At 46.4% G+C, this 8203-nt stretch overlaps 2 pseudogenes; both read right to left on the bottom strand.

Annotated features, from left to right (window-relative positions):
• Nucleotides 1-5205: 5205 nt before the first annotated feature.
• Nucleotides 5206-6724, bottom strand: LOC149221952 (25S ribosomal RNA; annotated as a pseudogene).
• On the bottom strand, nt 6725-7948 carry LOC149221951 (25S ribosomal RNA; annotated as a pseudogene).
• Between the last annotated feature and the right edge of the window lie 255 nt (nt 7949-8203).

The following is an 8203-nucleotide window of genomic DNA, read 5'->3' as shown; positions in this document are numbered from 1 at the left end:
GGCAGGGTATCGGCCATTGATCACTTTCCCTCCTGGTTTGTCATGTCGTTGCTCCCTTCATGGAAAGTGGCCTTGTTGATATATATTAGGTCCCTTTTTTCATCTAGCTACTCCTTTGTCATCTTGTATATCCTTCATAATACTTATCACATGGATGCTTAGTTGTACATTCTTGTTCCCATACTTTGATTTGGTGGCGCTTCATGACTTCATCGTGATATTGCTTCAACATCAAGTGGTGCTTTTTTTGGATGGCCTCTTTATAATGACATATTTGTAGATTTGAATCAGTTAGCTACACCTTACTATCTCCAAGGCCTTCATAGTTGTCAAGGTTCCTTTATCTTTTTCTTCCTTTGTCAGAGTTTCCATGACTTCTTTCGAGAGATGTTGAGGAATATTGTCAAATAGTTATTCTTTGTGACTGCGATGTCCTTCACATGCTTGATCTCTTTCTTCATTTGATTCTTCTTGGATTGATTAGTCAACCACCTTATACTCCTTATGAGAGCACTTCTTCATGTTGACCTTTACTCCATTTTAGTACATGCCACCCAGCGTATCATTTGCGAAAGAGATCCCTTTATTCTTGATCATGATTCTAGAACTTTTCCCATGACCCAATCAATATATATGATGACATGACTTAAACTTTGATGTATACATACCTCATCTTGATTATGTGATTATGCTTTTATCATCTCGGATTTATTTGATAGTTCTCCTTGGTTGGTGTAGCCTTTCTTGCTTCATCTGCTCTCGTCTGTATATCATCCTTTCTTGAATCCTATAAATGGGACCCCCAATGAGACATCTACCCCCTTTGAAAGAAGGCGGTATGCAAAGAGGTTGACTTAGTCATAGGAGAATAGTCCTTCTTTTACTTCTTGTCATCTTCTTTCACTTCTTGAGTTACATGAGCTTCTTCCCTTTTTCTCTCATTGTTTTCGTCCTTCTTAAGTTTAGGACAATACCTTTTGTAGCGTCCATATTCTTGGCATCCAAATCATTGGACTTTCGACATGTAGTGGTCCCAACCAATTTGTTACTTTCCTTGCAAAAAGACACTGAGGTATACTCAGAAGGGGGCATATACTTACTTGATAGAGTTTGAGATGTAGTGAACTTGCTTTCTTCTTGAAGACTTGATGGCTTGCCTTCCTTAGATCTTGATGTTATTCAAGTTTCTTTCTTCAAATGGACTTGCTTGATTACTTGACTCATAGTGCCTTTCGTTTTTCAAGATCGTGTAGCTTGATGTAGGTCCCTCTTTGATTTTTTATTCTTGTAGGTGCCTTTATACAAGGTGTTTCTTTTTGCTTTGTAGTCTTCCATGATGAATGATAGATGGCAGACCTTCTTGTCCTTGATGTGATTGAGACTTCTTGGCTTGATGCTTCAACCTTGCGGATGTTCTTGTGATTCCCTTTCCTTGATGTGTCACCTTAGCTCCAATACCGTTTTGAAGAATCTGGGGCAATGGGGTATAGCAGGATTCTTCTAGACTTGATAAAAATTTGTGAAGCTCTTTTGCAATTTATCTTATTACCTTAATATTCTTCTCTTCTTATTAATGCATGTGTGTTTACTTCATCAAACTGGTTCCAAAAACATAAGAACAAGAACACAAGATGTTGGCTCTCTGCCAGGGAAAAACCTCTCTCTCTTTGAGAGGAAAACCCTTTCGTAAATTTCTCTTATTGAAGCTTCTTATTGGTCATTGCGAAGCCCTAGACCCTTGACAATAATATCGTCCAAGCACAAGTCGAGTCCTTCCTCCTCTCCACACTTTGTTTCTTTGACACTTCATTCCCCACCAAGTTTACTACACCTGGGGTGATTTCCATCGTGATGAGACATGGAAACCCCAAATTTCCCACACTTGGGAGGCTTTCGACAAGGCGAGACATGGAATCCCTAGGTTGCCCACAATTTGGCAACTTTTGTCGAGGAGGTACTAGGAGAGCCCATGTCACGCTCCTGTCCTAGTGGTAGTATTTCAACCACACATAAGCAGGTATGGCACTGCTGTACTTTTTCCTTTTACCAATACTTGAGTACACGGTCTGTGCCTACTTCAACACTCAGTCAATTTTCCAATAAGTGTTCTTAACAATGAATTGAAAATAACTTACCATAAATTTACCTTCTTCAATTATTCTTTCAACCTACCATGTTGTGTGGTCGTGCTGCACTACTCGTGGCATGTACGACACAACTCCACACATGAACTGCGAACCTGTCCGCCCAACTTTCCATTACGCAGTGCCCAAACTCTACCCATCAGTGCGGTCCATAGTGAGGGCGCATGTCCTGCACGTAGTGCGGTCTGCCTCCCTGGATGGTAACCCGCCCCGCTCTGCTTGTCTGCACTACCAAGTCCGACCAGCCTGCTATAATCTACCCGCAAGTGCGGCCCTCTTACCCACATCCTTGTCTTCCTTTCGTTTTCACCCAACTCCTTCCTTCGCACTTGTTCTGCGATGTGGAAGTCTGAGTTTAATTTCCCTTCATCGAATGCCATCCTCCTTACTTACACACATCCTTTTGCCCAAGGTCCATGTCACTCAGGATAAAAAGGGTCGTCTCCATCAACATGCATGCTCGGCTGACCTGCCACATAACCTCGACACACCCCATTCCAACGAACCACCGTGTCCCTTCGTGTGCATCATTGCACCCATGGGTTGGCTCCAACACTTAGCCAATTACAGCTGTTGCCACATGTCACATACCTGCTCGCGTTCTAACTCATCCACACATGGTCACATCTTTCATCCAGGCACCCAACAAGGGTCGCTCGTGCGCCTTCTGTCGTTAAATCACCCATTGTGCAGGTATCAAAGGGCATGTGCCATGCCCAACACGGCATGCCCGCTATGAGTGTGCCCATCACCATTGCCCATAAGCGAATTCCATGCAAATTCTTCGCATATAACCGAACACTCACCCAAGTCACATATAACTGGACCCAGGCACCTGTACTATGGGTTTAGTCTTTCAACTCTTTCGGGAACTCCCGACTCGAATACCTGACACACCAGCCCCCCCGCATATATGGTATAGGTTTCTGGCATGATGGGACATGGAAACCCTAGATTTCATGCACTTGGGTAGCTGCGTCACGACGGGGCAGGGAAACCCCTCTTTCCCGACACTTGGATGGCTCTTGTCGCAATGGGGCATGGAAACCCCAAGTTCCAGAGACATACTAGGCAAGCGGTTTCCACCCCACCGCAAAATGGAAACCTCGAGTTTGCAAGACTTGGGCAGTTCTTCATTGTTCTGCAACATGGAAACCATGAGTTCCATAAACTTGGGCGATTTCAGTCGTGTTGCGACATGGAAACCCAAGTTCCCTGCACTGGGGCTATGGTTTTCACCCGGGCGGGAGATGGAGACCCCAGAGGTTCCTGGAATTAGGCGGTTTCCCTCATGCCATGAAACAGAAGCCCCAGTGTTCCACGGACTTGGGCGGTTCTCTGTCGTTCCGCGGCATGGAAACTCGAGTTCCCTACACCGAGGTCATGGTTTCTGTCATGGCAGGACATGGAAGACCCTGAGTTTCCCATAATTGGGCGGTTTTTGTCATGCCACGGAATGGAAAGCCCCGTGTTCGGTAGACTTAGGCGGTCATTCCCTATCATGCGATGACATGGAAACCTGAAGCTCCCCAAACTTGGGTGGTCGTTCCCTGTCGCACGATGACATGGAAACCCGAAGCTCCCCAGACTTGGGTGGCAGTTTTAGCCGCGGCGCGAGCGACATGGGAACCCCGTGTTTCCCATACTTGGGTAGCAATTTTTGTCGTGACGCGAAATGGAAACCCTGCGTGTCCACTAACTTGGGTAGCAATTTCTATCGTGCCATGAAATGGACACCCCGAGTTCCCCAGACTTTGGCAGCTTTTCGTTGCCCCATGACATGGAAATCTGAAGTTCCACAGACTCTCGGGAAATTCAGGGTGTTCCACAACATGGAAACCCCATGTTTCCCAGACTTGGGTGGTTTCCATAAGTGGTTTCGGCCACACTGCGACATGGAAACCACGAATCCCCCAAACTTGGGTAGCGGTTTTGAAACACCACAACTTCCTAACACTTGCGAGTTGGTTTGCATCGTCATGGAAACCCCAAGTTCCCCACGTTGGGGCATTGTTGAAAACCCCATGTTTCCACCATGTCGTAAAATGCGAAATCCTGTGGTTCCATCAAGGGTGGGACATGGAAACCCCAAGTTTCCTAGGCTTGGGCGTCACCGGTTTTGGTCATGGTGTGACATGGAAACCCCAAGTTTCCCAGGCTTGGGCACTGCCGATTTCGGTCATGGCGCGACATGGAAACCCCAAGTTTCCCAGGCTTGGGCGCCGCCGGTTTTGGTCATGGTGCGACATGGAAACCCCAAGTTTCCCAGGCTTGGGCACCAGGGCATGACATTGAAACCCCGAGTTTCCCCAGGCTTGGGCACCACCAGTTTCAGTCGTGGCACGACATGGAAACCCCAAGTTTCCCAGGCTTGGGTGCCAGGGCACGACATGGAAACCCCAAGTTTCCCTAGGCTTGGGCACCACCAGGTTTGGTCGTGGCAGAACATGGAAACCCTAATTTATCCAAGCTTGGGTGGTGGGGCGTGACTTGGAAACCCCAAATTTTGGGTGTGACATGGAAACCCCAAATTTTTTTGCACTGGGCGAAAGCCCCAAATTTTAGGCGCTGGGTGGAAACCCCAAATTTTGGGTGTGACATGGAAACCCCAAATTTTTTTGCGCTGGGCAGAACCCCCAAATTTTAGGTGCTAGGTGGATACCCCAAATTTTTGGCATGACATGGAAGCCCCAAATTTCAGGTGTTGGGTCGAAACCCCAAATTTTGGGTGCCGGGGCGCGGCATGGAAATTCCAATTTTTCCCATTCTTGGGTGCCTTTTTCGTCACAAAGTGGAAACCCCAAATTTTGGGCATCAGGGCGCAACATGGAAACCCCAAAATTTTGGGCACTGGGGTGTGACATGAAAACCCCAAAATTTTGGGCACCGGGGCACGACATGGAAACCCCAATTTTCCTAGGCTTTGGTGCCTTTTCCATCGCGAAATGGAAACCCCAAATTTCCCGCCCCCAAGCAATTCAAAATTGTTGTATGGAGGAAGAGGCAAAGGTGCGAGAGCGAGAGGGTTTTCCAGATTTGTTTGTGATAAGAGCGAAGCTCTGAATCGAGGTGACCAAGGGTTGAATCTCAGTGGGTCATGGCAGCAAGGCCACTCTACCACTTACAATACCCCGTCGCATATTTAAGTCATCTGCAAAGGATTCTTCTCAATGACCATTTGGAATTGAACTTCAAAGCTACCCTGATAGAGATGCTTCACAGTTGCGGTTTGAAATTGACACGGGCCCCCGGGGTGACAAAACGACGCCCCTATTGCTGGTTGAGATATAGTGGAAGAGTGACATGCACTGCTTCTAGTGTGGATTCTAACTTAGAGGCATTCATTCATAATCCAACACACGGTAGCTTTGCGCCACTGGCTTTTCAACCAAGCATGATGACCAATTGTGTGAATCAATGGTTCCTCTCATACTAAGTTGAATTACTATTGCAGTGTGGTTCATTAGTAGGGTAAAACTAGCTTGTCTCACGATGGTCTAAACCCAACTCACATTCGCTACTGGTGGGTGAAAAATCCAACACTTGGTGAATTCTACTTCACAATGATAGGACGAGTCGACATTGAAGGATAAAAAAGAAACATCATTATGAACGCTTGGCTGCCACAAGCCAATTATCCCTGAGGTAACTTTTCTGACACCTCTAGCTTCAAATTTTGAAAATCTAAAGGATTGATAGGCCATGCTTTCACAGTTTGTATTCGTACTAAAAATCAAAATCAAATGAGCTTATACCCTTTTGTTCCACATGAGATTTCTGTTCTTGTTGACCTCATCTTAGGACACCTGCATTATCTTTTAACAGATGTGCCGCCCCAACCAAACTCCCCACCTTACAATGTCTTTTGCTCAAATCGACCTGCCGAAACATGCCTTAAGGCAAAAAATAGGGGCAGTGCCCCATCTCCGCCCCATGGAATAAGTAAAATAACGTTAAAAGTAGTGGTATTTCACTTGCACCAAAAACAGCTCCCACTTATTCTACACCTCTCAAGTCATTTCACAAAGTCGGACTAGAGTCAAGCTCAACAGGGTCTTCTTTCCCCGCTGATTCTGCCAAGCCCATTCCCTTGGCTATGGTTTCACTAGATAGCAGATAGGGATAGTGGGAATCTCGTTAATCCATTTATGTGCGTCACTAATTATATAACAAGGCATTTGGCTACCTTAAGAGAGTCATAGTTACTCCCACCGTTTACCCGCGCTTGGTTGAATTTCTTCACTTTGACATTCAGAGCACTGGGTAGAAATCACATTGCGTCAACATCCATAGGGACCATCGCAATGCTTTGTTTTAATTAAATAGTCATATTCCCCTTGTCCATACAAGTTCTGAGTCAACTGTTAGATGCCTAGGGAAAAGCCCATGGCAGGGGGCATTCTATGCCCATAGCCCAATCGGCACGCGACTGCCCACCCTCGCCGCAAGAGCAACTTGGGCAAACTGTTGACAGCCCACAAGTTGAGGGCACAGACCCCTAGGCCCAGCCCTTAGAGCTAATCCTTTTCCTAAAGTTACAGATCTGTTTTTCCAACTTCCCTTACCTACATTGTTCTATTGACCAGAGGCTGTTCACCTTGGAGACCTGATGCGGTTATGAGTACGATCGGGCATGAACAGTACTTGGTACTCTAGATTTTCAAGGGTTGTCGAGGGCACACTAGACACCACAAGGCATGTGGTTCTCTTCCAGCTACTGGACCCTATCTCTGGGTGAACCGATTCCAGGGTGGGCAAGCTGTTAAAAAGAAAGGATAAGTCTTCCTGGGACCCCCGACGATGTCTCCGGATTTCATAACGTTGTCTCCCACCGCCATGTCCTATTTTGGGAATATTAACCCAATTCCCTTTTGATGCTCTTGCAGAGTGCACCCTTGATACAAGGCTTCCCCATCTCTTAGGATTGACTAATCCATGTCCAAGTGTTGCTCACATGGAACCTTTCCCCACTTCAGTCTTCAAAGTTCTCATTTGAATATTTGCTACTACCACCAAGATCTGCACTGGGGGCCGATCCACCTAAGCTCATGCCCAAGGTTTATTAATGACCCCCATGCCCTTCTACTCATTGGAGCCAGGAAATTGCTCTGACGGTCGAGTATACATTGCGCGTTTCAGCGCCATCCATTTTTGGGGCTAGTTGATTCGGCAGGTGAGTTGTTACACACTCCTTAGTGGATTTTGACTTCCATGATTACCATCCTACTGTCTTAATCAACCAACACCCTTTATGGGATCTAGGTTAGTGCGAACTTTGACACCTTAACTCGACTTTCAGTTCATCCCACATTGCCATTTCTGCTTACCAAAAATGGCCCACATGGAGCTCTCGATTCCACTGCACGGCTCAATGCAACAACCGCACCCTCTTACCTATTTAAAGTTTGAGAATAGGTCGAGGGTGTCACGCCCCTGATGCCTCTAGTAATTTGCTTTACCCAATAAAACTCATGCGTGAGCTCCAGCTATCCTGAGATAAACTTAAGAGGAAACCAGCTACTAGATGGTTCAATTATTATTTCGCCCCTATACCCAAGTCAGAAGAACGATTTGCACGTCAATATTGCTACGAGCCTCCACCAGAGCTTCCTACGGCTTTGTCCTGCTCAATTATATTTCACCATCTTTTGGGTCCCAATAGGTGTGCTCAAACTTGAATCCTTCGGATAAGCTCAAGGTCAGTCGACAATGCACCCCCCCAGAGAGAGGATCTCGCCCATCAGCTTCCTGTGCCTTGCAGGTTTTCAAACCCACCGACTCACACACATGTTAGACTCCTTGGTCCATGTTTCAAGACAGGTTGAATGGAAAGCCCGCTAACCAACACCATAGCGAGATAGGCATGACAGAGTTTTGGGGTTTCCATCTGGGACCACAACAATGAAGGCTCAAAGGAGTGATGAGCAAAATTTTAACATTTTTATCATTCGGATGGGAAAGAGGGATGGGGACGAGCACGACCAACATTACCGCTCATGTGCTACCAAGTGGGGATGGAGAGAAGATGAAAGTCGGCCACCCTACAAATGACCCAAGGC

The sequence above is a fragment of the Pinus tabuliformis genome, chromosome Q, assembly GCF_031772625.1.
Source record: "Pinus tabuliformis cultivar Carrire ecotype Pingquan chromosome Q, CPIR1, whole genome shotgun sequence".
NCBI lineage: Eukaryota > Viridiplantae > Streptophyta > Pinopsida > Pinales > Pinaceae > Pinus > Pinus tabuliformis.
This window is presented reverse-complemented; position numbering and strand designations above follow the sequence as displayed.